The sequence below is a fragment of the Tenrec ecaudatus genome, chromosome 2 (genome assembly GCF_050624435.1).
Source record: "Tenrec ecaudatus isolate mTenEca1 chromosome 2, mTenEca1.hap1, whole genome shotgun sequence".
Taxonomy (NCBI): domain Eukaryota; kingdom Metazoa; phylum Chordata; class Mammalia; order Afrosoricida; family Tenrecidae; genus Tenrec; species Tenrec ecaudatus.
In genome coordinates, this window is record NC_134531.1 from 219374055 (window position 1) to 219401105 (window position 27051).

Genomic DNA, 27051 nt, shown 5'->3' on the forward strand with positions numbered 1-27051 from the left:
ACTTAGTCCTCAAAGCGACATCTTTTCTTTTCAACCCTTTAATTTTCTTTGTGATTATTCTAATTTATTTTTATCTCTCTGCGACAGTTTATTGTGCCAGCCTGGACGATAAACACAAGTAGGATTAACTGAAGGGCAGAGGGATAAATGGCTCGGTGAGCCTCGCCTTGCTTATTCTGTGCCTCAGTTTAAAGGGGTACACTACCTGTGGGATGCCTAGCCTGTGGACTGTGTTGCTGTAAGTTGAGGTCCCTTTAAGCCCACACGATTGGAATGTTCATCTCTGGAGCTGGGGACCGACAGTTGATGACAGTTGGGGAACTGCTTTGCTGTTTGCTGCCTGTATATATATAGCCCAGCTCTCTCTACAGTAGGGGACTGGCAACTGGCGGCTCTCAAGCCTTAAAGGACTGCTAGTGTCTCACTGCTTTATAATTTAACTGTTAATTTCTTATATTATCTATCTGTATATAATTTAATGGTTCATTTCTTGTATTATATATCTATCTTTATAAATATATTTATTTATAATTACTAGCAATCTGGTTTGTCTCTCTAGAGAACCCTGTCCAACACATTTTCCAAGTGTAAAACATTCTATCCTCTCTTGATATCATCTTGACTTCCTTTCTATTTGGACCCTGCAACTATATAGTTTATTCCTTCTTCATGCTTTGAAATTGTTATCATTTACCAGTGGACGTCCCTGGTCCCCTATTTTCAATGTTATTGTAGCTTTATTGTATTTTTATACTTTCATATCTGGGTTGATTTCTAGGTGATGCCATTCAGTTTCTTCCTCTCGCTAGTATTTGATCAGCTTTTTCAGTCTTAATTTAGAAGCTCCGGGTTCCAAGATGGCCACCCATATTTATTTCACTTAGTTTCTCAAGTCTTTGTGGTAGAGGGTCTGCATAGTGTGTCAGCCTACTTAGAGCCACCTCCCCATAGATAATTAAAAAACCCCACAAACCAAATGTTACAAGCCAATTAAATAAGCTACTATTTAATTCAAAGTAGACTTCAGGAGATATTTTTGGTTTTAAGTTTTACAACTTAAAATTTATGTCCAGGCAATAGTTTCCAGTGCTCAAGAAAGCCGCCAAGATGGGGAAACCTGGATCTGGATTCTGCTGTGCTTGCTGTGAGGTGCCATCGAGTTGATCGCACACTTCAGTGACCACATGCACAACAGAACGAACCACTGCTTGGTCCTATGCCATCCTCACAAATATTCCTCTGCTTAAGCCCGTTGTTGTAGCCATGCTCTCAGTGCATCGCCTTCAGGGTCTTCCTATTTGTTGAAGCCCTTCTTTTATTGTAGTTGTTGTTGTGTTTTAAATTATTTTATTGGGGCTCATATAACTCTTATCACAATCCATCCATCCATCTATTGTGTCAAGCACATTGGTACATTTGTTGCCATCCTCATTCTCAAAACATTTTATTTCTACTTGAGTCCTTGGTATCAGCTACTCAATTTTTCCTCTCCCTCCCCAACCCGCCCTCTCTCACAAACCCTTGATAATTTATAAATTATTATGATTTTGTCATGCCTTACACTGCCCGAGTTTCCTTTCACCCACTTTTCTGTTGTCCTTCCCCGAGGGAGGGGGTTCTATGTAGATCCTTGTGATTTGTTCCCTCTTTTTATCCCACCTCCGCTCCACCCTCCCAGTATTGCCACTCTCAACACTGGTCCTTAGGGGTTTATCTGTCCTGAATTCCCTGTGTTTCCTATATACCCTCTGGTCTAGCTGAATTTGTAAGTAGAATTTGGATCGTGGGAGTTGGATGGGGGAGGAAGCATTAAAGAACTAGAAGAAAATGGTATGTTTCATCGTTGCTACACTGCACCCTGACTGACTTGTTTCCTCCCTGAGACCCTTCTGAAAGGGGATGTCCAGTTGCCTACAGATGGGTTTTGGGTCCCTACTCTGCACTCCCCCTCATTCACAATGATATGATTTTTTGTTCTTTAATGCCTAATACCTGATCCCATCGACACTTCATGACCACACAGGCTGGTGTGATTCTTCCATGTGCATTTGTTGTTTCTGAGCTAGATAGCCGCTCATTTATCTTCAAGCCTTTAAGACCCCAGACGCTATATCTTTTGATAGCCTGGCACCATTAGCTTTCTTCACATTTGCTTATGTGCACGTTTGTCTTCAGTGATTATGTTAGGAAGGTGAGCATCTGTTGCAGCCCATCTATTTCACCAAACACGAGCCCTTCTCCAGGGACTTTACTCTCCTGACAATATGTCCGAAGTATGTAAGATGAAGTCTCCCCATCCTTTCCTCTACGGAGCACTCTGCCTATACTTCTTCCAAGACAGATAGATTTGTCCTTTTATCAGTCTATGGTCCTTTCAGTATTGTTCTGCAGCCTTTAAATTAAAATGTATCACTTCTTCTTTGGTTTTCTTTATTCCATGTCCAGCTTTCACATGCAGATGAGGCAATTGAAAATATCATGGCTTAAGTCAGGCACACCTTAGACCTCAAAATAACATACTGCTTTTTAATGCTCTAAAGAGGTCTTGTGAAGCAGTCTTAGCTAATGCAATGTGTCTGTTGATCTGTTGACTGCTGCTTCCATGAGCATTGATTCCGGAACCAAGCAAGACTAATCCTTGACAACTTCAACCTTTTCTCCATTTATCATGACATTACTTAATGGCTCTTTTATGGGGATTTTGTATTCATTGAGTTGTAATCCATCCAGAAGGTGGCAATCCTTGATCTTCATCCGTAAATGCTTTAAGTCCTCCTCATTTTCGGCAAGAAAAGTTGTGTCATCTGCATATTGCATTTTTAAATAAGCCTTCCTCCAACTCTGGTGCCACATTCTTCTCCATGAAACTCAGCTTCTCTAAATATCTGCTCAGCAGCAATATAGACTGAATAGGCATGATGAGAAGTTCTGACCTTGATGCACACCTTTCCTGCTTTTAAACCATACAGCATCCCCTTGTTCTGTTTGCACATGTTCCTCTTCATCCATGTACCAGTTCCTCATGAGCACAATTCAGTATTCTAGAATTCCCATTCTTCTCATGGTTATTCATGGTTTGTTATGATCCAATTCTGTCCCACAACCCTCACCCCTACTTAAAAAAACAATTTTATTGGGGCCCATACAATGCTTATCACAATCCACACATACATCAATTATATAAAGCACACCTATACATTCGTTGCCCTCATCATTCTCAAAACTCTCACTTTCTGCTTGGGTTCCTGGAATCAGCTACTCATTTTTCCTCCCCTCCCCTTTTGCCCCTCCCCCCTCCCTCATGAACCCTTGATAATTTATAAATTATTATTTTGTCTTATCTTACACTGCCTGGCATCTCCCTTCACCCACTTTTCTGTTGCCCATCCCCAAGGGAGGAAGTTATTTCTAGGTAGATCCTTGTAATCGGTTCCCCCTTTCTACGCCCTCTTCCCTCTTCTCTCCTGGTATCACCACTCTCACCACTGGTCCTGAGGGGTTCATCTGTCCTGGATTCCCTGTGTTTCCAGTTCCCATCTGCACCGTTGTGCATCCTCTGGTCTAACCAGGTTTGCAAGGTAGAATTGGGATCATGATAGTGGGGAGGGGGGGAGGGAGGAAGCATTTAAGAACTAGAAGAAGGCTGTAGGTTTCATCAGTGCTACACTGCACCCTGAGTGATTCAGCTCCTCTCCACTATCCCTCTGCAAGGGATGTCCAGTTGTCTAGAGATGGGCATTGGGTCCCCATCACGTGGTCTCCTCATTCACAATGATATGATCTCCCCCCTTTGGTGCTTAATACCTGGTCCCCTCAACCCTTCGTGATCACACATGCTGGTGTGCTTCTTCCATGTAGGCTTTGTTGCTTCGGGCTAGATGACTGCTTGTTTGCCTTCAAGCCTTTAAGACCCCAGATGCTATATCTTTTGATAGCCGGGTACCATCAACTTTCTTCCCCATATTTGCTTATGCACACATTTGTCTTCAGTGATCATGTTGGGAAGGTGGGTATCATGGAATGAATGTTTAGCTGAGCAAAGTGTTCTTGTATTAAGGGAATGCGTGCGAGGAGGCCCAATGTCCACCTGCTTCCCTACGACTGAACCTATAAATATATGCGCATAGGTCCATTTCCACCACAATCATAAATATATTTGCATATGTACATGTCTGTATTTAGGCTTCTCTGTATGCTCTTTGCCTCCTACTCCTTTCCTCTATTTCCTTATGCTTTCCTCCTGTCCTACTACCATGTTCAGTCTTCATTCTGGTTTCAGTAATTCCTCTCGGTTACATTGCCCTTGGCCACTCCCTACCAGTCCTCCCATCTCCTCCCTGCCACTGTTTTTGAACCACTTGTTGTTCCCTTGTCCCCCGGTTGGACAACACCTCCTCCCTTCCCCTACCTCCCACTTTCCCATGTCCCCCTGAGACCGTTTCCTTCTCCACATTGTTTATCCAGCCTATCTAATCTAGATAGACTTGCAGAGATAATAATATGTGCATAAAATTGCAGAAGGCCTCGACAGCACCAAACAAAGTGGCATATAAGAAAATGGTGATGAGGGCAGCAACACAGAGAAAGTAACAAACAAAAAGCCACTGATATACAAAATCTAAAAGAAGAGAAAAAATTTTTAAAAGGTAACAAAAGAAAAGCCTGTTAATAGTTCAAGGTCTGTTTGTTGACCTTTAGGAGTGTTTTCTGGATGAGTCTGATGGGGTGCCACACCCTGGCCCCAAAGTCCATCCTTGATACTCCCTCAGGACCTCCTTACTGTGCTTCCCCCGCTGCTCTATTGCACACCCCCAGTGACTGCCTCAGTGTGGTGGCGTCAGCTCAGTCACACATCCCACACTGTGTCTCTGGTGCTGTCACATGTAGGGCTGTGGGTCAGTGCAGGATGTCGCATCTTGCAGTGGTGCCAGCCAGATGGTCATCTTTGTGCATTGGCCCTCTGAGCAGGGCTATTGTCCTCTGAGTTTGGTGGGCCCTGATGTGCTCCGCTCCCTTCCTCCCCCTTCATTTGCTTCAGCTTCCTTCTGGGTATGGTAGGTCAGTTCCTTTCCCTCACCAGATGATCTATTTTCATTTTCTGTGGCACTCCCTTCCATGGTGGGGGTCGGGCTGATTCTGCTTGGGACTGGTCGTATGGTCCAGTCTTTTGTGGATTCCTCCATGCGTTACATTGCCCTCCTGGTTTGGCGTGTCATAGTGGGGTCTATATGCACATTCCAGTTCTGTGAGGACACAACCAATACTCTCCTCTGAGTGGATTAGTTTCCTGTTCCCCCTGTGTCCTCAACTCAGTTTCTCCCCACCCCTGATCCCCCTTCTCCTTCCCCCTTCCCCTTCTTTATGTTGGACTCTCATGTACCTCCCTGGGTGTGGTCTGCCCTCCCCCCAACTATCTATGCTTCCCCCCGTCTATTGTGAGATTAGTGTCTATTCTTCTCTTCCTGCCGTGCTGAGGGGACTCATGTTACACCTGTCCTTTTGAGATTGGCTTACCTCGCTAGGATTCCTTCCAGCTCTTCCCACGAAATGACATGTTTCATGTGATTGTCCATGCTTTTCAGTGCTGCATAGTACTCCATTGTGTGTATGCCCTCACCCCCACTTTTAATCAGGATTCTTATATAGAATTTTGGCCAAAATATTTTGTAATCGAAGTTGTGCACCATCCACTTATTTTGTTTTCAAAGTGAAGGATGTGGTTGTTCATGGTAGCAACAAGACAATGTCTTTTGTGTCTCAACTTTTCTTTCTGTGTTGCTTCAGGCGAATGAGGACTTCCTTACTTCACTCATGGTGAACCTAGACCCTTAGTCATGGTATCAATCCTTTGAAATTCAATATATTATTGCTAGTCTCCAGTGGTCTAGAGTATTTCTTAGAAGACATGTCCTTTGAATTACATCTTATTCTTGGACTTTACTTCTGCAACATAAGAATCCATATGTAATGCTCAATGTTAGAGACTCACATTGCATGTGAACATGCTAAAGGCTCTGAGAAGTCCTTCATTATAAAAACTGGTTTGGCATTTTTTACGCACACGTCTAACATTTATGTTAATAAAAACTTTTACTTGTGTAGCAGTATTAGTTCGCTATAGAATCCTTTCAGGGTTATGATCTTTGGGTACACTGTAAAGAATTTAGAACTCTTATCTTCCCTGCCATGTTCAAAGTCATTTTGGGCACCTGTTCTTCTCCTTGGTGTGTGGTAGACAGTTAATTTCTTTCTCTTTTGCACCATTTGATGTGTTGGCAAAAGAGCGAAGGAAAGTTTGCTTGTTTGCCAGTGTGGGTTGTTGTTGGAGCAAAGAATGTTTTTGTTTTGTTTTCTTTTTTCATTCTGACAAATGGCAATGAAGAGTCATCGGCAGGTAAAGTACAAATGTGCAGAGGTGAGAACAACTTAAGGGCATGAATGTGACTAGACCTGTATGTGAGGTCAGGTCTAGAAAGTTTATGTTTACTGGTAGAAATTCTCAGGAGAGACGTCAGAGTTTGGGAAACATTCCATTGAAAAATGGCTAATAGCTGTGGTGGATGTAACGTCACTGAGCCCCAGAGAACAAAAGCAAAACTTAACGATGAAGAGTGGTGAGGTGGGGGGAGAGAAAAAGGACCAGAATGGATGGTAATAAAACACTCCTTTTATTTCAGCTTCAAAAACTTTCCTGGGACGAGCTCCCAGATCCTCACCCTGTTACCAGGAGCTAAGGCTCCAGTTATTAAGACTCTGACCTTGCCAGTACTTCCCTCTTTCATTCTGTCTGGCTTCGTGTTTCAGTAATGACCTTGAATAACCCACATCTCTATCTTTTCAGCTCAAGTTGGTTCAATGATTATTTATTGAGCACTTACTATGTGCCAATTAGTGTTGGGGCTACAAAAAAACAGGGAGACAGTAAGTTTTTGCTTAAGTGTATTCCAGCCAGTGTATTCCAGGGTGGCCAATAGACAAAGTAAGGTCATATGGCAAGATAGAGCAACACAGGGAGGAGCTGAGGTGAGTCTGAGGATTAGAATGATTTCTACAGGGCCAGATTCTCAATCAGCCACAGGAGGCTTTCATACTCAGGACTAATGAGATTTGGGCAGGCACATGGAAACAACTCATTTCTTTTAATATCAGAAGTGAAAAAAAAGAATATAATCCAATCACGAATTTTTTTAAAGCCACAATATTTGTTATTATTGTGTATTGTTGAGTTGGTGCTGACTCATCGTGATCCTATCTCAAAGAGTAGGACTGCCCCCATAGGGTTTCCTAGGCTGTAATCTTTATGATATATGCTTCCTGAGTCTTTTCCCCTAAGGAGCTGCTGGGTAGGTTTGAACTACTGACCTTTAGATTAATAGCTGAGTGCTTAAACATTAAATTACCAAGTAAAATTATGTGAAGCAAATTTAAAATGAAATTTTAATGGAGAAAGGGCTAAACAAAAGCAAGTGTGCCTAGAGCCCATGAAAGGTCCCTGGGTTCCTGGCACAATCCCCGCTGTTCTCCTCATATGTACCCAGAAAGCCACACTTGAGATTAGAATGATTAAGAAATACATAGCTTATTGACAGGCATGGTTTCATGTTCCCTCACTTTTCCCCCAAAGAAATAAGAGGAATGGCCAACTGCCCCAATAAAGCTTTGCCAATTCTGTAGATCACAGGATCACTTTGCAAAATTAGGGCATGGAATTTGATTTGGACATTCCGTTTATTAACATCACTTTGAATTCCATCACTCATCTGTCAATTTGTCCTCCTGTGGTGCGTTATGTGTTTCTGTCATACTAGAAATGATGCTACTGGTATTTCAAATACCAGCAGGATTACGGATGGTAAACAGGCTTCGGTGGGGCTTTTAAATAAGAACAGGATGAAACGAAGGAATATGCTGTCTGCTTCTCAGGGACTTGCCATGGAAAACTTCATGAATTAAAGCATAACATTCTCCAATATAGTGCTGGAAGGTGAACCCTCAGGTTGGAGAGGAGCCCGTTAGTCAGCCATAATGAGGAGGATCAAACAAAGCTTTTTGGACCCTCGTTTTGCTGATAGAGCATGACTCAAAATGAGAAGAAACAGCCACGACTATCCATTGATAATCAGAATGTGGAATTTACAAAGTATGAATCTAGGAGAATTGAAAGTTGTTAAAAATGAAATGGAATGCATAAAGATCAATATGCTAGGTATTACTAAACTGAAACGGACGGGTCTTGGCCCTTTTTAATCTAATAACTAGTGGGTTTACTGTTGGGAGTGACACACTCAAGAGGAATGGTGACACACTCACGGTCAGAAAGGACACTTAAAGATCTACCTTGAAGCACATTGTTGTCTGTGATATGATTTTATCCACATGCCTACAAGAAAGCCCAGTTAATACAACTGTTATTCAAATTTATGCACCAACCACTACAGCCAGTGATGAAATTAAAGAATTCTACCAACTTCTTCAGTCTAAACTGATCAAACATGCATTGATGCATTGGTATGACTGGTGATTGGAATGTAAAAGTTAGAACAGGAGGAAAGATCAGTAATTGGAAAATATGGCCTTGATGACAGAAGTAAAGCTGAAGGTGGCATGATAGAATTTTACCAGAACAATGAGTTCTTCTTTACGAATACCCTCTTTTTGACAACATAATAGTGCACAGGAATTAAATTGACTACGTCTGTGGGAAGAGATAATGAGAAATTAAAATTCATTAGCCAAAACAATGCCAGGGACTGACTCTGGAACAGGCCATCAATTACGCATATGCAGACTCAGGTTAAAGCTGAAGAATATTAAAGCAAGTCAATGAGAACTAACATACAACATTGAGTATATTCCACCCACCACTTCGAGAGCAGATCTGATGCTTGGACCCTAACAAATAATTGAAAACCAAATGAGTTGTGGGATGGCATCAAAAATGTAATATATGGAGAAATCAAAAGCTCATTAAAGTGATAGGAAAGATTGAAAAGACCCAAGTGAATATCAGAAGAAATTCTGAAACTTTCTTTTAAATGTGAAGTAGCTTAAATGAATGGAATTATGATGTAAAAGAATTGAAGAAAAATGTCAAAAGGCATCTCATAAAGTAAAGAATTAGAATGACACATTCAAATATATGAAGTTAGATAAACTAAAGCAGTGGTTCTCAACCAAGGGGTCATGTGATCCTTTTACAGGGTTGGCCTAAGACCACCAGAAAACACATATTTCCGATGGTCTTAGGAACCGAGACACTGCTCCTCTATCCATCTCCAGGCACATGCAGATACGCCCACATATGAGTCCCCAGTATGAAAACTGTTACCCATGCTACACCATGCTTCAAGACAAAATTTCATTTATTTGTAATTAGAAATAAACATTTTACAGTACATAATTATATTATTTTGTGATTTATCACTATGCTTTAATTATGTTCAATTTGTAACAAAGAAAATAAATCCTGCATATCAGATATTTACATTACAATTCATAACAGTAGCAAAATTATAGTTATGATGTATCAATAAAAGTAATTTTATGGTTGGGATCACCACAACATGAGGAACTGTATTAAAGGGTCATGGTATTAGGAAAGTTGAGAACCACTGACTAAAGGGAAGCATATACTCAGCATATCTTGAGCTTAAAATATTAAAGAACAACTTAAAGCCTCAAGTTGTAATGTTAAAGAGTTCTATGGACAAAAAAAATGAAGGATGCAGTAAACATCAAAAGAAGATGTAGGGAACACAGAGGGTCATTACAAAGAAAAGAACTGGTTGGTATTCAGTCATTTCAAGGGGTAGCATATGACCAAGACCAGGTGTGATTGAAAGAAGTCCAGGCCTCAGTAATGGCATAAGCCAACTACCAGTCTCCAGGAATTAATGGAGTACCAGTTGAAAATTTCCAAGAAGAAGCAGGGATGAAATCACTCACTAGCTATTTGAAAGACAGCAACCTGGCAACTGATGGGAAGAGATCCATATTTGTGATTATTCTAAAGAAAGGTGATCCAACACAACTCAGGAATTATCAAACAATAATAATATAACATGAACAGATCCTTTTGCTGAATATAATTCATAAACGCATGTTGCTGCACATTGACGCTGAACTTGTATCCAAGTCAGTTTTAGGAGAGGATGTGGCATAAGGGATATCCTTGCTACAATCAGAGACTATCAGAAAATGGTTGACCTGTGTTTTATGGACTATGAAAAGACATCTGACTATGTGACTCACATCACATTATAGATTACATTTTAAATACCTGGAATGTCAGAATACTTAGTTGTGCTAATGCAGAACTTGTACATACACCAAAGGCAGTTGCTCAAACCGAACAAGGGAGTGCTACATGGTTTAAAATGAAGGAAGATATGTGTCCAGTTTATAGCCTTTCCCATGTGTGTGCTGAGAACATATTCCAAGAAGATGGGACTGGGTAAAGAAGAATGAGGCATCGGGATGAGAAGGAGCCTCCATCTTTGTCTTGTAATGTGCAACTGACACACCCTAACTCATTGGAAGGACTTGAAGCCCCTGTTGGTGAACTTCAATGACTACAGCCTTCACTATGGATTATAAACGGAAACCCAAACCCTCAGAACTGGACCAATAGATAACACCACCAGAAGCAAAGTTTGAAGTTGTCAAAAATTTCGTTTTACTTGGGTCTACAATCAATGCTCATGGCAGCAATAGTCAACAAATCAAAGGATGTATTGCACTGGGAAAATCTGTTGCACAAGACCACGTTAAAATATTAAGATCAAAGACGTCACCCTGAGGACCAAGGTGTGCCTGACCTAAGCCAACGTATTTTTCACTCACCGATATGAAGGCAAAAGCTCCATGGTGAATAAGGAAGACTGCTGAGAAATGGATGCCCTTGACTTTTGTTGTCGGAGAAGAATGAGGAAAATACCATTGCCTCCCAGAAGAAGACACATAATTGGCTTTGAGGAGGTCCAGCCAGAAAGTTCCTTATAATCGAGGATGGTGAGACTCCGTTGCATGTACTTTGGACATTCGCTGGAGAGATTAGCTCCTGGGAATGGATGTGTAACACAGAGGCTCAAAGAAAAAGAGGAGACCCTGGATCCGATGGATTGACACAGAGACCTTGAGAGAACCACAGTTGTTAGGGTGGTGCCCCACTGAGTGGGTTTTGTCCTGCTGTCCATGGGATGGTTGTGAGTCAGAGCCAGCTCATTAGCATGGAGCACCTTCTAATCGAAGATAACTGGCCTTATGATCTAATTCTTACCCTTGGAAGAATTGAATATGACATAAATCCTTGTAAGGTCAACGTCTTCTCGTTGAATAAGGCACTCAAGTTTCATAAACAATTCCTTGGCACGGACTGTCTCTCAAGGGGCTGCCTCAGTGGCTTCTAGGATGTCCAGGGTGGACCCTTCTGGCTGACAATGCGGAGAACAGTTTGATAGGCAATCATTTTCATTCCATTTCTTATCGACAGGCTCTGAGCCAGGGAACACATGCCAGTGAATGTTGATAAGGATTTTAAGCAAATAAAAATCCTTGGGTTTCATCCCTCTTGCCCTCAGGTTGGGGGCCTCAAAGGGGCCAGAGCACATTTTTTTCACAGGTTCCATGACTATTTTTGAGAGGAAGGAACAGGGCCAAGCAACCACTCGGGGTGAATCCTGGCATCAGCCCTGCAGCCTGTTTTGAATTTGCATCTCTAATTCTGCCTTTTGCCCAGGGAGTTCCAAGGGAGACTTTCTCCCTCCGCCCTTCGCTGTGCGGGCCTGCAAAGCTAGGGGTGGCACCAGGGGAACCAATTCTCCTTCTCTCGTCCGCCCACACCAAGTCTGGGAGTACTTTTGGAGGTCTGGTCCTGATTAGTTTTGGGCTTTGTTGATGGTTTACAGTCTTCACCCTGAATTGTCACCTCACCTGTGGTTGCCTAGCCACCACCAGCTTCACTTTGGAAGAAAAGGCCGCAGGGACTGCTCAGCCCCTGGCCAGAGGTGGTTCTCCCAGCTTTCGCACTGTGTAACCCTGCGGCTGCTGTCACCACCTTCTCCTGTAGAGGCCTGTTCACCACATGCGACGTCCTTGCCAAACTCCCTGGAGGGCAGCCGTCTTGTGCTGTCTCTCAGCTCCCAACAATGGTCTGGGTTCCAGGGATGGATTACCCAATAAGCCAGGTAAGCATGGGCTTACTGGTGCCTGTTTACTGACCCACGGAGAGCAGTTTCACACGGGCTGCACGGCGTGTGCTCACTACAGATCATAAGGTCAGCACAAATAAGTCCACGCTTTACCTTGCTTCCTGGGTAATCTGACACTGCTGGGTTTGCTCGCAGGTTGTAAGAGAAACAAACTGAAAATGTGCTAGATCCTTTGCCACCTCCTCTTTTTCCATGCTTGCATTTGGAGCTCTATGCATTTCCCAGACTCACACTTCGTAACAATCTTCACAAAAATAACCCACTGGGACAGCTCAGGGTAAACATCTTTGCTTTAGCGTATTTACAATTAGACCTATTGCAACTGAAACGAAGCAGCCGTAATTAAGAAAAATACACACAAAGTTTCATAGTGCATCCTTTGTCCCTGAAGTATCTGAGCTGTTTTTCTATTGACAGCAGGAAATATTTAGAAAAATCCAGGGCATTTCCAAACATCTGACTGCTCAGCTGGGTAAAAATACAATCTCAGTATTTCCTTTCAAATTTGCATCATTTTATGATTAGTCAGGGCATTTGAAGTATGAATTTCCTTTCCTGAAATGTTTTCGATTACAGCTCTTTTAAAAAAATTAATTTGGTGACCCAATTGCATTGCTTTTTAGTATGGAAAATGCACATTATTAGTATAAGAATATATTGTCAAGCTTCCTCAGCAGGTTTGAAGGAATTTTGTTTTTACATACTTTTACAGCTGATTTTTGCCTAGGGTGTAGGAAAAAGGGACTGTGGTAGAATTCTAAGGGGTTTGGAGATTGGACAGGGAGAAATTAGAAAGGGTTGTGAAGCCCCCCGTTGAGTTTATTCTTTGGGTCCACCCAATATCAGAGAGAAAGTCAGCATTCAGTGACCACACCCAGGGTTATTTGTACCAGAGCCCATCTTTCTCATCCCATGTGATTCACAGTTCTCCCCGCTTTCCTCTCCCTGATGGTAGAACCATGAGCGAGGATCAGTCACTCACCTTAGTATCTTTGAACAGGGAACCCTTTCAAAGATTACCAAGTTTATTTCATTGCTTAGAAACATTCCAATAGCCAGGCTCAACACCGTGCCGCAGACAGAGCATAATCTGAAGACTTACATTCTCTAGACGTTGCTGCTCAGGAGATGGTTCAGCACACGGGTTCTTTAAAGGTAAATTATTTATAGCATCCACGATTTCTTTATAATTTGTTCCAACTAGTTTATCATCATTGAAACAAGCAGTACACTCCCTTTTTAAAGCCAAGCAGTTTGCTTCCAAGTGAGAATTTCAAGAAAATCCCGTGTTTGATTTTAACCTCTCTTATCTTTTCTGGGAGTAGATATATTGTGTGAGTGGTCAACACATCTGCCAAAGTCAACTTTTAAAATAGACATAACGTAAGAGTTGCGCACAGTCCAGCCTTGTTCCCTGGTGGAGTGCCATCGCTGGGGACTCAGGTTCCGCAGGATTGGTTTGCCTTCCACGCAACCTGCAGCTATACATTTATCAAGAAAGAGAAAGGATTCCCTTTCGTTTGACCACCTCATTCATCAATGGCATCAGTCGGTCCAACTTGTAGGGGAAATAGCTGTACTCTCTACAGACTCATATAAAAAATGGTGGTGCTTGGTGTCTTGGCTTCTAAGACCGCGGTAGCAAATTACCACAATGCGAGTGACTCATAAAAACAGAACTTTACTCTCTCACAGATCTAGAGACTGGAAGTCTGCGCTTACAGTGCTAGTGGGGTCATGTTCTCTCTGAAGGCTCTGGGCTACCCCCTTCTTTGTCTCCTAGCTTCTGCTAGCACCAGCCTTTCCTTTGATAATATTTATAGGTTTAGTATAAACCCCCAATTTCTGCCTCCATTGCCACATGGCTGATTTCCTTCTGTGCCTCTGTATCATCAGGGCTTTCCTCCCCCTCCTCCTCCTCCTCCTTCTCCTCCTCCTCCTCCTCCTCCTCCTCCTTCTTCTTCTTCTACTACTACTACTACTACTGCTACTACTGACACGTGCATATAAGATTGCATCCTATCTGCTTCATTATGGTCTTGTAGTGACTGATAACTTATTCAAAGCCAACTAAAAGCTTTCCAGAAGAGCTCACCTTCACAGGTCATAGAGGGCAGAATACAGGAACCCTAATAGCACAGTGGGTTATGTTAAACCTAACCATACCACTATAGGTTATGTTAACCTAAAAGTCAGCAGTTTGAAACCACCAGCTGTTCCTCAGGAGAAAGATGAGGCTTCTACTCTTGTGAAGAGGCACAGTCCCAGAAACCCACGGGGGCAGTTCTACTTTGTCCTGTAAGATCACTATGAGTTAGGATCAACTTGATGGCTGTGGAAGTGAGAAGGGCTAGAATTTCAACATATCTTTTTGGAGAATACAGATTCCTCTATTACATTTAATATTTGCTGGGGACACTTTTTGCAATATTTATCTTTCATTGGAAAGATACTGCTGGTCTCCTTGTGGCCTTCTGAAGTGATTTATTTTCTTCTAAGTAAACCAGGGGTTCAGTAAACATGAGGGCTTCTATTCAGTTTTTCCAAGGGCCCTTGTTTTCATTACGAAGGATCCTAAGGAGTTGGGGAGCCAAACCCAGGACATATCTCCTGAGACACTGCTCTCGGAAACTTTGAGCTTGTGAATCAGGGAAGCCAATCATAAACGATCCTATTGCACGGAGGCCATGCTCAGCCTGTGTATCTGAAATCTGGAGACTGACTTCCTTGCCAGCACTTTAGAAAATGAGAAGAAAGAAAAAATTGCTCAGCCTTCAGATGAAAGTGGCTGAATGATTCACAGTGTATACCTGCATGTAATCAAATAAAACGGGAAGGAAACATTTCAGCATTGAGTGGTCCTGACTTTGTGTTTTCTGTTTGCAACCTACCCATGCTTGGGGGCCAGCTAGGACTCTCCTACAGCATAAGAGAAGACTACAAAACACATCTGGTAAGGTACATATCTCGCTCATTTCCATCAAGTCGATGTCAGCTCATGGCCACCCTCCAGCCCCCGGGAGTTCCCGGGACTAGTTCTCTACAAGTGTGGAAAGGACTCCCCGGAATGACGAGTGGTTTTGAACTGCTGACCTTTCAGACTGCAGCCCAGCTCGTAAGCACTGCTCCTTAGGTTCACATAGGAGATGCAGGAGAATTCCTAGTTTGGTGTTTCTCTTTCTCATTGAAAGGAGCCCTCCTGGCTCCGTGAGTTTGCTTCAGTAAAGACTTATCACCTTGGACATCCTGTGCAGCCGTTAGACTCTGTTCTATGGGCTCAATCTGAATTGGAGTTGACTTGACGGCCGGCAGTGAGCTTTTGTTTCGGTTTTCCTATTCACTGTCATTTATAACACATTCAATATACGTCAAGCACGCGGGTAGAGAGGATACAGAGGCAAGTCACACCAGCCTGGTCATGAAGGAACTTACACAGAAGTCATGCATCCCCCACACTAGCACACAGAGTGCCCTGTGCGCCCTTGGGAGGGTAGACAGCTAAACCTCAGGGGCCATGAAATAAGTGTGTGTGGAAGGGAGAGAAGACTCTCCCTTGGCCACGGAGCTTTAAACAATGGGCTTTCCGCACTGAGACGTGGGCCCGGAGTGGAGACCACAGGAAGAGGTGGTTGGGTGGGAGGCTTCCTTCTCACTTGTTGGGTCACGAGGTCATGGGAGGTAGTGGACAATGCAACTGTTAGAAAAATGTAGGACCACTGAGAGAGCACCGTTGTTGCCTACAGCCTCCTACTGGTTTCCACGTGGGATCTTGGTTTGGGCCTCCTACTGGTTTCCACGTGGGATCTTGGTTTGGGTCCGGTGTCTATGTCCTCTTCAGCCTACAAGTCCGCCACGGAGGTTCGCTAACAAGCCTCCGCGGAAACACCACCGCCCTTGCCAGGGATCGCCCGAACGATGGGCATCTGAACTACAGCCGACGCGACGTGCGGAGAATCTAGATGGGGGTAGGCAGGGAGCAGGAGGGTGTGCTTCCGAAAATGTTTCCTCACACCTGAGGAAAATATAGGAAAATAAGAGAAAATTCATTTTCCCTCTGGACACGGTCATGTTGGGATGCGGTGTCTTGGAAGAACTGGGGCAAATGTCTGAAGAGGAAGACGGCAGTGGGGATGGAAGAGAAACACGGTGGAAAGTAACCGGGCTCCGGCGACAACATTGTGCCACTGCGGTGCCCACCGCTCCGGGGCATTCATGTTTCCCATGTTTCAGGCAGTTGGAGTCAAGCGTTTCTGGACCCACTGCTGAAAGCCTGGCAGGAAGCAATGACACATATGACCTCCAAAGGACAGGTAGAGGTTATGCAGCACTAATAGGGGAGAAAATAATGTTGTAGACAAGAGACCAGCTCATACGAAGGCTTGAAGAAGAGACGATCACCTTTGTGTTTGACAATTGTCAGTGTGCATGCCGCAGATGGTGCAAACCGTCACTAGGCTTAGCTACTGACAGCTAGGCTGAGGGTTTGAGCCCACCTGGAAGAAAGGCCTACGAATTTACCTCTGAAAAAGCAGCCATTGAAAGCCTCGTGGAGCAGATGTCTTCTGTGACATGCATGGGTTGCTGTTAATTGGACGCAATTTGATGGTCACTGGTGTAGCATGAGGAGGGGGTGAGATCCTCATGTGGAGGGGGGCAAAGACAGTGGAAGAGCCATGAAGGGGATAGCCAACAGAGGGACACAGGGGTCAGACTCATAGTGGACTCCTTCATCTAGAAGTGTACGGGGTTTCCAGTGGCATATTACAGTGGCTAAAGGGACTAATGGCTGACACCATGGGCTCGTGCATAAGAGCACTGTGGGGCTGCTGCAGGAAAGGTCAGGGTTTCCTTCTGTCGTGTCTGCTGGGGGTGGGGGTGGGGGGTGGCCTTGATGGCACCTAACAACAACAAAGTCAAAATTGATCAGGAGATTATTCAGTAGTTTCACGGGAGACACAAAGAGCTCTTGAATCAGGCATTGGCACTGAAGATGAAACCCAGACATGGCCGGAAAAGGCCCCAGGGCGATCAAGCCTATGGAGAGGGAAAAGGCCCAGGGAGATAGAACCATGGCTCAGCGGGTGACTGATGAGAGAGCTGGAGACCGCAGAGCTGGGGCTGACAATCCCGCCTGAGGGACTCAGAAGATGGAGGCATCGGGGAAAAGCCGGTTAGGAGGAAGGCCTGGTTGGCGTGAGGGACGGAGAGCGTGCAAGGTGGGCATCCCTCTGTGAACCACCGAAGTTCAGGGGCCATAGGGAGAGGTGCCACCCTCAGGGGTGCCCTTGAGTAAAGTGTGCTTGCAGTCCCAGCAGGACTTCTCTTCCCAAGCAGCTCCCCTCGGCTGTGCTGGAGGCAGTGCAGGTGTGAGCGCTGACTCTGGCTCTCTCTACACTGTCAGTCTGGATCTCCCCCCCATCCCGCCCCCCACCACACCACACACCTCCTGGCTCAGGTACCCCTTGGTCAAACGACACCTCCCCCCGCCTCCCGTGCTTTCTCCAGCCTGCCCTTGCCCGCTTCAGGGTGGAGCGCAGCACCTTTCTCTACACTCTTAGCAGTTGTTGATCACCAGTCGTCAGTGTGGGGATTCTGACTCAAGGTGCCCAGGCCTTTTTGCATCCCTGATGTATGTCTTTGTGGACTCTTGCCTTCGACGTGTTGGTCAGCAGTCTAATGTGCTATCCAGTCACACCACCCGGCTGCTTATAATTAAACCTTTCGCCCAGGGATCAGGCTTAGCTTTCTGAGATTCAACGTACCCAAGTCTTGCGCTTCAGAAGCCTTGGTTTTCGAGACTGTTTATGGTCTTTGCTCGGCTAAAATGTAAATGGCTTATCTGGAAGTCCCATGCCTTTGTCTGAATTCCTCTGGGATAGCCCCAAACCAAAGTCACTGTTATTGATTGAATGTGGACCCAAAGTGGCGCTAAAGGACAGGAGGGAATTGTGCATTTCCAAGACTGTAACTGTTTATGGGGGTAGAACACCTTGAGGAGTGGCTGACGGTTTCGAACTGCTGACCTTGCCCTTAGCAACCCAGCCTGTAACCATTGCCCCACTCTGGGTGGACATTTTCCAATAACCCAGCTTTAAAACAGTGAACATCCTGGGTTAGTGCACCCAGCTGCGACCTTGGGTCACGTCCGCAGATGGATGGAAGGCACCGAATGTGGTCGGCTAGGGGGGCGTATGGAAGCCCCAGTAAATGCCGTCGCTGCTTAACGGGAAATACTGCAGATTCTAGTTGTACTCAGAGGTACCCCAGGGGACAGACCTAGAGATCTATTTGTGAGAACAAGAATCGACGAAGACCCCATGGCGCCCAGTTCTTCTCTGGCACATGTTGGGTCGCCATGAGTCAGAATCCACTTGAAGGCAGCGGGCTGTAGGGTGGGGCACAAGAACAAAACCTGTGGGTCCATCAAAGGTTGAAATGTGGAAATTCACTCAGCCTCTGTGGAGAAAGAACTCACATCATCTATCTGATGGGCCCCATCGGGGGCTTCACTGGGGTTTACAGGTAGGGGAAAGCAAGGGAAGCCCTGTGCTCAGAGGCTGCTTTTTGCCCGGAGCAGTCCCGGATGCATTTAGGGGGGACAGGTGGTCTTCGCAGCTAAAGTCTCAAGCTGAGTGTCGGCCCCGGCCTCCCGCTCCAGGGCTGATGTGGAGGAAATCCTCTGGCACAGAGCAAGCAAACAAACACATACCCAAACAAAACAGCATTAAAAGCCCCACATGGAAAACTTTCCACTTGCAAACATGCTTTGGTCAGTGCCAAGGGTGTAAGATTGCAACATTTGGGCAGCGTTGGTCCCAAACCCCAGGGCTCTGCAGTTTTTCCCAAAGCACCTAAAATAAAGAATTCTTTTTGGCAAAAACAGTGTGTTTGTAAACAGAAAGGTTTTGTTTTGGGGAAACTCAGCTCCCTATTTGATGGAGTGTTTTTTCAGGATAAAGCCCCTGTAGCTATTTTCCGTCTGTCTGCTTCTCCTCCAGATTGTCCCAGGTAGGTCGAAAATGCGTCCCGTTTTGTGTGTGAGTGTGTGTGTGTGGTTTTCATTAACTGGGTGTGTGTTTGGAATTTGCTCCTGTCAGCCAATTGCGGATTTCCTTCTGGTTCTCGAGGGGAAGCTTTGCAGAGGCGGCTGTGGAATCTTCCACCCTCCAGAGCTCTTGAGTCCCCGGATCCTGAGATAGGACCCATCCTTCTTCATTCTTGTCAGGAAACTCACCCCACTCATCTGAAAGCCGAACCCGACAAGGCAAAGGTCCAATATCGGAGTTGCTTGCGTTCTTATGGCTCCTTTGGACAACTCTACTGCTGGAGACCCTTCTCTTTGCCCCCTGGCAGCAGCCCAGGCTCCCCATTTCTCCCCGTTTCTCACGAGCTATCAGAGGAGCCACGATGCGCTTGTGTGCCCAGGCTTCTCGGGAAGTCTTGTGAAGCAGTCTCACAAAAGAGTCACACCCTTAAATTTTCATCTGACTCTAAACTTAGAAGGCCAAAGAGAGAGTGCGTCAGCGGCGGCCAGAGACCCGGAGAAGTTTCCCCCTCGCGGGGTATCATGTAAGTCTACTTTGGAGGCAAAGTCACATACCATACAACGAATCGTGCTGCAGAAACAGTTTCCTGTGAAATGGGGTGGAGTGCATTTTCAGCTTCATGTAACTGTCGCCTCTCTCGAGTCACCACCCATTTCCATGAGCTCCAGAGGGAATCTCAGTCCGGGGTAGCAGCGCCTCTGGATTGGGGCTCGGCAAACTGTCGAGATGGAAGAGCCAGTCCTGCCCTCACAACAATTAGAAAAGGACCCGAGAGCCAGAACTATAATTTTGCAAAGAATGAAATCACCATGGTCTGAATAATATGGTTTCAGGCTGTCTCAATTGTGCTTCAGCGTCACATGTCCTTCAGGGCCGCCTATGGCCAGAGAGTCAGTTTGCTGCTCTACAAGGTCCCCTCTCCTCGGCTCCTGGAAGTTGCCAATCTAGGCCCTGCCCTTGTGGAATGACCTGTTCTGGATATCTCATAGGAACAGAGTTACAGGAAGCTTTTTGTGTCTGGCTTCTTCCATTCCATGTTCATCCACCGAAGGAGGACATGTGTCCCAATCAAAAATCCTGTTGAAGAATGGTGCCATCTTCTGCTTAAGGCTGACCAAGACTTGGGGGAAAAAAAAAGTTCTTAGGAGGCACAATTTACATTCAGCTACTAACCCTAAAAGGTTGGTGGTTCAGACCCACCCCACGGCACTATGGACAGAAGACCTCGCATCCCGCTTTTGTAGAATATAGCCAACAAAACCCTATAGAGCATTTCTACTCTGTAACAACGTCGTCACCGTGGGTTGGAATTATGTTGGGCTGCTAAGCTCAAGGTCAGCAGTTCAAAACCACCAGCCACTCTTCTGAGAAAGACGAGGCTTTCTACTTCTGTGAAGAGTTACAGTCTTGGACACCCACTAATCTGTCATCTAGGGTTGGTATTAGTCAAAATGGACTCAGTGGCAATGAGTTTGGTTTGGGGTTTGAAGGGGATGGAGGAAGCATTCGATGCTTGGGAGGGTTGCAGAACCCTGAGGGTTTGGAAGATGTTCTCCCCAAAAGTGACAGGTTGGAGGCCAGGCTCGGCTGTGTTCTATCTTGACTCCGACCCCGATTTAAGACACCTGGGGCATCTTAGCATCACCCCCTGCCCACAGTCTTGAAGCCTTCTCTGCAAGCTTCCTCTCATAATAGACCGATGCTGGCGTGCATGTTCGATAATGACACCACCCATCCTTGGGCCCACCTACTTTCTTCTCTGTGTGCATCTCAGTTGGTTCAACAGACCTGGGGAAAAACGAAATCAATAGCACCGAAAGCAGGGCTAAGGCAAGGGTTGGGATTCTAAACTTTTCATCAGGTTTTCATGAGGTCTCATCCAAGGAAGTACGTGCAGACTTATTAGTTGGCAGCAGACAAGATGCTGAATTAGGATAGCCCCTGAAAAGTTGTTAGTGTGTGCCCTTAGTACACATGTTATGAGAATGTGAAGTTAAAAAAATGATTCATTAGGTGCCTTGTTCTCTCATGTTTTCTGATTATTATCTTTTCACATTCAAAGAACCATGTCTACAGGCAGCTCCCTCTTAAGTCTTGTCTCTAAGTCTAATTTGCACATAAGTCAGAACAGTTAGGTATGGTTCCTATTTAATGTCACTTAGTCAAATGTTTGCATGTAGTACACAAGAGGACTTAAAAAAGTTTGTGAAACATGGAATTGAAACATAATGAAATGTTTCCATGAGCTTTTAAAATTCTCTTTGTATGGCGCATCTATCTAAGCATAAAAACATTAAAGAAGCACTTCCATTTACACAAAAACATCTTTAACATAATGATACAGTAGTAGAAATAATAAGCAATAAAATTTTGATGTGTGTCGCAATGAATGTAGCACCTGTTTGTAGTTATGAACCATTGCATGTCCTCAAAACTTTAATATAATAAGTTTTAGGGGTTGTAACTATGAGTCGTATGTAAATCATGTTTGTAATTGAGGGACCCCCTGTAGTCCATTCATCTGAGCATTATTGGCTTCACTCATTTCAAGTCTTTTTCTCCTTTTCTATATCCTCATAGTATACCATAAACTTCCGCCACAGGCCATAGGATTCATTTTAGTTAATTATTTTTGCACTGGAAATTCGCATCTCTTCAAGTTTAGTAAGAACTTTGAGGTTCTTATGAGTCAATTCTATTTAACCCTTGCTGTTAGGTGCTGTGCAGTCAGTTTCTCCCATATACAACAGGAGAAAACCCTGCCTGGTCTTCTACCATTCACACAGTCTTTGCCATGTTCAAGTCCATTGTTGCATCCACTGTGTCCATCATTCTCATTAAGGGGCCCCCTCCTTCGCATTGACTTTCACCTTAATCAAGTGTGATGGGTCTTCTGATAGCATGTCCAAAAATGTACGACACAGAATCTTGCCATTCTTGCTTCTAAGGCACATTCTGGTTATAAGTCTTCTGAGACTGATTTACTTTTTCTTCTGGCCACCATGGTAATCTCAATATTCTTCAACACTATGATTCAAATATATCAATTATTTTCTCATCTTCCTTATACATTGTCCAGCCTTCACACTCATAAAAGGCAATTAAAATACAATGGATTGTGTCAGGTACACTTTAGTTTTCAAAGTGACATCTTTGTACTTCAACACTTTAAAGATTATATATATACATATATATAGATATATAGATATGAAACAGATTTTTCCCAATGCGATATGCTATTTGATTTCTTGAACTGCTACTTGCATAGGTCTAGATTCTAGATCCAAGTAAAATGAAATCGTTGACAACTTCACTATGTTCTCTATTTATCATGATGTTGCTTATTGGTCCAGTTGTGAGGATTTTTGTTCTTTATATTTCACCTGAGCAATTCTTCTTCAAGCCACCCTGTTTAACCACTAGATGGCACTCACTTCCTGTGGTAAATTGATTGCCTTATTCAAACTATTTGGAAAACCAATTTGTCTTCATTTTGGGTAAATACAGGCTTTTGGCTCCCAGAGTCTTCAGTTCTCGTCTCTGTCCTTCACTGCCCTTTTCAGCATGGCATCGTAAACACACACAGACACACACACAGTGCTAGATGCACCCACTCATTATTTTTGTCATTCACTGTAACATTATTAATCATTTAGACATATGTTTCCAAATTCTACATTCAATGACTAACAATCGCCCTTGATATTATTTCCTGAACTCCATCTCGATAACACCGTATTTAGTCTTTGTGGGAAGGGTCTCTTGGAATCGGAATTCATCAAAAGCTTCTAAGGTGATGCTCACGCTCACCTGGATCAAGGACCACTGCTGGAGGGGAGACAGGGAGGCTGCTTTCTAGTCAAATCCAATGAAGATCATTGTCAGGGGCGATTTTCCTACAAGCAATTCTAATCCCCATTTAACTGAAGGTAGCACAATCCCAAATTATTTATAGGGAAGATTTCCTTTCCCACTCTTTCTGAAAGCCAACCCTGGAATCAGACTATACTAGAGCCATTGCCTATTATTGACTCACACCCTCATATTCCATCGACCCACAGTTAAATCAAGCTTGGTCTTTTTTTCTCTTCACTCCAGCTGGTCATAAGGTGTGAGCTAAGGTGGCCGTAGACATGAACTAAAAAAGGTACTGATGTACCAATGCAGATGACATGGAGGTCTCACGTACCTGCATGTGTACCATACAGTCAGTGCTGCTGGATCGCCGAGTCATTTTGCTCTGTGGGTCTGATAGGACCCAACTCATCATGTGTGATTGTTTACTTGATATCTTGTGGTTAGGCAATTCATTTCTTTCAATGCCCAAGGTTGGGAACAGCCTTTCTACATGCATATGATTCATGACTGGAGTTGGCATCACCTTATGACCTTACTCTATAACTTCTAGATGTCTGGGTTGTAATTCTCTAAACAGGAAGTGCCCCAGATTCCACCTTTTGTCTTTTTCCATCACCAGTACCTCTAGTAGTCTAGAGTCTACTGGGTCACAGGGACTTTCTGCAGAACCACTTCTTGTTTGACAGTCCACATAAGAACTGCAGACTTTTGTGTCTGGCCATGAAAAGCATTCCCAGGCATGGAACTGATGTCTTCAGAATCCCCTAGAGTTTACCAAGCGCTGTGCTTTATTAATTGTTCTGCTGTGGCTAGTTGCTGTCAATTCAGCTCGGACCCATGGTGAGGCATAAGAGAACAAAATTTTGCCTGGTCCTGTACCACTTGCGTGATCCTTGGTTGTCTTCATTCATTGTTACTGCCCTTGTGTCTATTCATATCATTGAAGGATCCCCTAGTTTTTGATGTTCTTCTACTTTATCAACCATGATGCCCTTTTCTAGTAACTGATCTTTCTTGATGGTGTGTTTCAAGTAAGGGAGCTGAATTCTCATTGTCCTTGCTTCCAAGGAACATTCTGGCTGTATTTCTTCTAAGGTTGATTTGTTATTTCTTCTCACACTTCATGGGATAGTCAATATTCTTCACTAATACTGCATTCCACATGTACTAATTCTTCTGTATTCCTTTTCACTCTCCAAATTCCACCCGCATATAAGGTGCTGGAAAGACGAGGGCACAATGCAGTTTTAGGACGTGTGAAATACAAGTACGTGTCCTGCCTATGGATCTCTGCTCACTATATGAATATGTTCATAAACTTCAGTGGTAGAATTCTCAGCTTTCATGTGGGAAACCCTGTTTGGTTGTCTGATGATTTACCTCCTGCATCTTCCAACAAAGGCTGCGTGTTACTATGACACAAAACAGGCTTCAGTGGAGCTTCTGGACTAGGATAGATTTGTAATCTATTTCCAAAACTCACCTAGTGAAGACCCTAGAGAGCCCAATGGTCTGATCTGCAACCAATCATGGGGATGCTGCACACATGGATAGGCATGAGTCAAGGGTCAAGTAGATGATGGCTAACACCAACCACCTCTTATCAGGAAAGGAATGAGCCGGGACAGAGGAGGGGTTGGAGGATGTTGTAGCCATCCCATAAAAAGCAAGGATGGCCTTCAAAGCCCTTCTCAGCTGGGACAAAAGGCCCTCTTATTGTTCTTCTCATTAGTCGTTGGATACTGCCTCAGAGAGGTAATGTGACTCTAAGCAAAGTGGAACTCTCGGATCAAGGGCAGTATCTGGATAGGACAGTCCTGAAGGATGATCTGGGAAATGCAGCACAATGTCCATGACAGAAGGCAAAAGATGTTTGTTTTATTGGGGAAAATTGGAACTTCTCCTGGGTCTAGGCTCAGTTCGTTTTTTTATTTTATTTATTTTTTATTGTTATGTATCATTTTATTGGGGGGGGCTCTTAGAAACTCTTATGAAAATCAATCATTCAACTTTTTATAGATATGCAACTTATTGACAGCAATTACAATTGGTTTCTTCTCTTTTTTTTCTTTTTAAAATCATTTTATTGGGAACTCGTACAACTCTTATCATAATCCATTGTGTCAAGCACAATTTGTACATTTGTTGCCATTATCATTCTCAAATCATTTTCTTTCTACTTGAGCCCTTAGTATTACCTCCTCACTTTTCCCTTCCCTCCCCGTCCCGCCTCCCTCACAAACTCTTGATAATTTATAAATTATTATTATTTTGTCATGTCTTACACTCTCTGATGTCTCCCTTCATCTACTTTTCGGTTGTTGGTGCCCCAGGGAGGGGTTATTGGTAGATCCTTGCGATAATTTCCTCCTTTCTACCCCACCTACCCTTATCCTCCTGCCTGGTATTTCTATTCTCATTATTGGTCCTAAGTAGTTTATCTGTCATGGATTCCCTGTATTTCTAGTTCTTATCTGTACTAGTGTACATCCTCTGGTCTTGTAAGGTAGAATGGGGATCATGATAATGGGGTGGAGAAAGCATTTAGGAACTAGAGGAAAGTTGTAAGTTTCATCGTTGCCGTACTGCACCCTGACTGGCTTGTCTCCTCATCACGATCCTTCTGTAAGGGGATTTCCAGTTCAGGTTCAGTTCTGATGCTGTTTTTGCTGGGAAAGGAGAAGGCTGAAATCGTACCACCAGTTGGAAGTAGGTCTTGAATCAGATGCTATTGTTGTTCATTAATTACTGGGGAGTGGATTCCAGGTCATGGCAACCTAGATGTGTCAGAGTAGAACTGTGCTCCATAAGGGAATCAGTGGCTGATTTTAGGGAGGTAGATTGTCAGGACTTTCTTCTGAGGTGTCTCTGGGTGAGTTTGAACTACTAACCTTTTGGCTAACAGTTGGGCACTTAACCATTTGGGCCACTCCTGGATTCTTCAGACCAGGTGTGCTATTATTAAAGGGTGTATTTTTGTGACTTCCTGCATAGAAGTTTTTGACATGAAGGTATGCTATTTTAGAAGGCCCGAGCTACATTCTCTTAGACATTATTTCCCGGGTGTGAATCAGAGCCTCCATATGTCCCGGTTGTCATCATGCCAGAAGTGACAGTGAGACCATTTAGCTGTCATCGGCACGCTGGTGAAGGTGAATCAGGGGAATTGCAGACATAGACACAACTGGCTCCCACAGCTTTGGAGCGGCACATCCCCAAGCCGACCACAACAAAGCTCTAAGAGGAAAGGTCAGACCCATGAAGTGCTATTTGTTTTCACTGAAACTTCATCCCTCCCACTTAACACCCGTCTAACCAGCAACGGAATCAATTACCACGTGTCAGCCTGAAACCTGATTCGAGAAAGAAAAGAAGGACATAAGCCTCCCAGGGGATGCAGGCAGGCAGCGAGGGAGTGGGAGAGAGAAAACCCGGGGAAAGGAAGCCATGAATGAGCCTCACTTTCCAACACATAAGGGTTAATCCGGGACATGAGACTTGCTCCTCTCTCCTTCCCAAGGCCTTCGCCTTCCTGGTTGGGACCATCGGGTCTTCCTTATGCAAAGGAGGGTCAGGAAGCCTGTGAGCTTGTTGGCCTTTGGTTATGAAAGTTGCTCCCTTTAAGAAAGGAAGACACAAAGATTCTAAACATTTATTATTTTGACAAACCCAAGTGGGGTGGGTCCCTAGCAGAACATGTTCAGCTGCCATGTCTACTTCGGACCTTCAAGTTGTCTGCATTTGTTGGATTTGGGTTAAATGTGGTGTCAATGGATCAGCAAGCAAATATTGGAGATGGTGTTCTTGACTTTTTACATTTATTGGCGTCTTGAAAGGGCTCTAGGGGTTGCTCAATGGAAGTTCTGTATACGAATGCCTGGTAACGAAACACTAGTCTAGTGTGATTTTATGAGTGCTATTAAAAGACATTTTTATTT